Source organism: Bombus pascuorum, chromosome 8 (assembly GCF_905332965.1).
Source record: "Bombus pascuorum chromosome 8, iyBomPasc1.1, whole genome shotgun sequence".
Lineage (NCBI taxonomy): Eukaryota > Metazoa > Arthropoda > Insecta > Hymenoptera > Apidae > Bombus > Bombus pascuorum.
The window spans coordinates 12329554-12334497 of NC_083495.1; positions in this window are offsets into that span (position 1 = coordinate 12329554).

Here is a 4944-nt window from a genome sequence, read left to right on the forward strand (position 1 = left end):
TATAGTGAATATTGAAAGAGATTAATTAGCATCGAGGTACTCTACAATTTTTTGTGCTCATCAGCAACGTTTCAAAAGTATAGGGGAAGAATGAAAAGAATTATTCGCTTAATTTAATGACATCATCTATCATTTTTATTATACCGTAAGCTTATTCTATTCCATTGAATTCGTCAGTCTTTTTCTTCTTTTTTCTTTTGATGCAACTTATGGTAATTATTGAATCAATTAGAATATGAATTCGTCTTGGAACTTTACCAATTTGATTATCGGCCAATTTATTTTCTTAACATTTACTTTCAACTTTATTCAGAATTCTGCTAATAAATTAATTGTATTTCTCTGTACTGTTTCTTGTAAATTTATACGTGATAATTAATCTGTAAATTTTATTGGTAATCAGGGTGAATCAACACTTTTTTCTAAAAAGAAGAGAAGTTTCCGTTAGCACGTCGATTCGAACGGAAAAGAAAATCCAAAGAGACATGGAGAAACTCGAACGTCCATCGAATCGAGACTTGAACCAATTTCGTTTGAAACGAACTTAACATCAATAATTACAGAAGAGGCTCGTATTCCATTAACGTTAAGTGACACACGATTAAAGACTGACACAACAATTATCACCGACAGACAGATAAAATAGATACGTTTGCTCTATTTTCTATTGCTGGAATATTGTCACGTAGCGTTTCTCTTGACACCATTCAGACAACACCATTTACGAGACGATCGAAGACAAGACACGGTGAATCGTATAATATACCTCGTGTTAGACTGATTTCGCGCTCGAAATAATCTCCTAGATGGGAGAATCAGTTCGCCATTTCAGCGACGGTCAGGAGAAGCGTGGACGATTTGAACGTTGTCGAAGAATGTTCAGTCGCGAGCAAACCGCGCTCTAATCGCGTTCGTGTCGCTAAAGCGAGCCACGCGAACGAACAGACAAACTGGGAGAGTAATTCTTTTCGTTAGAGTCAACCGGTTGATGAGACAATCGCGAGGCTGAATTGAACGATACCTTTGAGATTGTTCGGAGGAATTGTTTAACTTGATTTTTTGACATAAAGGAATAGTCAAGTCGGAGGGAAAAGAAAGAAGCGAATGAAATTTCTTTTGAAGTTATTCGAGGAAACATTATAGCAATTGTCCATTTTATGGAAAGCATTTTCTTATAAGGCATTTCGTGAAGAGGATTTTTTCTTTTTAGATCAACCAGATAAGGAAGTGAATGGATTGTTGTGGTTGTAAGAAGTTTGATCGTCGGAATTGAGGTGCGAATCCAAAGGATGTTCAATGCGGTGAATAATTTGATGAGGAGAACAATTTATTTCTGTTGGTGAAGCTTGCCGAGAAACGAGAAGAATCTTAAACAGGTTTTCGAGGGAAAAGTGTAACTTTGAAGAAAATCTTATTGATTTTATGACGGAAACAATGAAATATTCGAAGAGATGTTCTGTATCTATCTGTGAAAGGAAGAGATAAATCTTTTTGAGACAGAAACAAGAACAGTTCGAGGATGATCGTGAATAATCTAGTTAAAAATTGTTAAATTTAATATTAAAATATTAAGGTCCATACGAAAATATTAAATTCCAAATAGGTTTTCAGAAAAAAGAAGACATAACTAAATCCGAAGAAGAAACGAACAGTTTAACGATGATTGTGTACAGTTTACTTAAAAATTGATAAAATCCTATCCGAACAGTGAAATTTAAATTAAGTTCTTAAAGGAAGAAAGAAATGAAGAATTGTAAAGGTCGAGGCGAACAATTTAATCATGCTCGGGAATAATCTAAATAATCATTCTTAAAATTCAACCTGAACTGTGTTACGAAGAACTAAGTGTACAGATTAATAAAGAAACAGAAATTTGAAGTGCAAAAATCGATAATTGTATAGCATACAATTATCACAAAGAAGAAGAAAAACCTAAACGAAGATTATACAGCATTTGACAGATTAGTGGAGTTGAAAGAGGAAGTAAGAAGAGAAAGAATTGATGGATAGCCTTGGAGGAGGAGAAACAATTTCCAACGATCTCACAGAAGTAAGTTTCAGGTAAGAGAAATAATTCATAGAAAAAATAAAAAAATATTATAAAAGATCGTAAAAGATATTCCGTATTTTATAAAGAATATTCAATTTTCGATAGAAGCAAAAAACTAATTAAAACAAATGACTAATTACTTAGACGAAGAAATTGTTTCAAACACGAGTTCCAAACAACTTACAACTCGGCACTGTCTTTCAATGATCGAGAACCGTTCATTTACGAGTGAACTTTCCTAATTCATAAAGAAGAAACGACTCAAAAGCGCGACGAACGAGACGAAACGATTAATTAATCATCTTGTAAGAAGCAACTGTTGAAACATGAATGCAAAGTGTCTTACGGTGATTGACTTTGACGAACGATCGAAAATGATTCGGTTTTAAGAATGTTTAAGGTTAATTGAGCTAAGCTCATAGAAGCTAACTGGAACTAATTTATCGTCGAAGGCGTCAATTAAAAGGAAATTCTAGCGAAAATAATCGCCAGTACCTTGATTGACGAAATTATTATAATCAGCATTCGATTGGAAATTGATCGAAGAACGAACAATAGTGGAGAAAGTATTAAATTTGTTGTTCTGTAACAAAAGACACAAAGATGAGTTACATAGCGTATGATATTTATTTTTAAGCACATTGGAAACGTAATAAAAAATTATCGTGATCTGCAAGCATGAACATGTGCGTGTCCGTCTAGACGAACCATCATGAAATTTAAACTAGAACCGTATCGTTACGATAAATCAAATAATTTACCATCGCGTAGTACGAGACAAATTGATACGAAAATCGCACGAGACTCAACCATAACAGCTATAAATTATCCTCTGTCATAAAATTGCATAGATATCGATTAAAAGCATTTTAATGTTAGTCTATCGACGAAGTATCGTAACAATCGTGGAAAAGAAATCGTAGAAATGTAACTTCTATTTTTATACTTTCTTCAACATTTCGTATTTTTCACAATTTCAATCATTTTCCGTAAGATTTTCGATCGAACAAAGCGACAGAAAAATGATTTGAATTGAAATCGCGCGATCAATTGAAACGAGGTCAAAAATAATCACTTCACATAGTAAACGAGATAGCTGGACAAATTTAACAGAATGATCGACTAATTGGTGTTAGTTACATTAATAACGTTGGATTGATTATTCTGACAAAACAAAGAAAGAAAAATAAGAAAAAATGAAAACGTGCAAACATTTTCAGGTATGTTTACAGTTGGTTGGATAATCAAACGATGCTAAAGTCATTTGTACGGTGTCGCGTGTTAATCGCGTCATAGATACTAATGACATACAACCAAGAATCGAATTACTATTACACAGAATAGTAGTGAAACTATTCCGAGGTATATCGAAGGCAACGATTAGACGAACGATCAGTGTACAATTAGATCTGATTCGAACTTGATTACAGTGACACGATTCAGATTTAATTTGATCGATGAATGACATAATCGACAACTAGACGCTTAAACCGGAATACGTAATTAATCAAATCACCTACTATTACGATACGGTAAGTAAAATTGAAATCGTCGAACATTTCCATCCGAATGAAAGAGAAAATGAAGAAGTAAAGTTTGTGCGATTGAAAAATTCCAGAGTCAAATGTAGGAAAATTCCAGGGTTAGATGTATGAAAATTCTCATATACGTGATAAGAAAGAAATTCGTAACAAAATCTAGAAAAAGTTTTGGATGAAAATCCTTGAAACTTTAAATTTCATAGTAAGATCGAAAGGACTTGTTTTTATTAAAATTAAAAAATTTATACCAGAAGCCGAAAGAAATTACGTTGAAAATGAAAAGTCTTTGATAAAGATCGAAAATGATGTCGTGAAAATGTAAAATCTCGTAAGAGAAATTGAAATAAAGTTCATCGAAAAAAAGTTAGATTTTTATAATGAAAATTGACAGAACATTCTCATAAGTTAAAAAAAGTTAGAAGACAATAGACACTTTTTCTAATAAGATCCATCTTACGGAACAATAGCGTGAAACCAACTATCCAATTTCTGAGACCTACTGCAAAAAAGAACGGGACGGTGGACACCTTAGAACACCGGAAGTATCGTGGAAAGACAATCTCCGAGTGACGACACGTGGATTGGACGCTTAGCAGACCAGAGCAACCATAATAAACTCATCCTGTCCCGTTGACGATTTTCTATTAATATGTCTCAGCGAAGACCAACGACATATTCTATTCGTCCCTGAAGATACAGTGGTCAGCCATGTTTCGATCGAACGACCGACCTATTTTTAAAGCCGCAAATTGATTCGAACGCTTTCAACCACAGAAATCGACCAATAACACTCAACAACTTATCTTCCAATATTCTTCGACTTCATAAAAATTTCGAGGCTAACTTATCGAGTTTAAATGAAGACCAAGAGAGAAGAAGTGCTCTTCGCAAACCACTTGACGCGTGGATTGATAATAAAGACACCACGACGAGTCTGATCGAACCATCTATTCGCGTCGACCTCGGTAAATTGATTGGAATTGACTTAATCGTCCTCGAGGGATACCAAGGGTTCGTCTTTGTCCTTGGAAGCACCCGAAAATGTGGAAGAAAGACGCAATCGAATCTATCCCTCGTCGTATCGTTCGTACGGTCGTCAACAGATCTTCAAAACAGATCTTTATGATACACCGAAGCTTGTGAGACTTCAACTTACAAAAAGAACACGCGGTGATTTATCCTTTCGATCGACTACCACATCGATTGCGATTAAACGAAAGAGACGAAAGCGACTCGAATTCGATGGAAACGATGGAATAAAAAATTCGCAGAAACTTTCTTTGGCAAAATGTGCAATGTAAATGTTAAAACAATCGAATAAAACGTTTACAGAAACTTTCGCTGACTAAAATG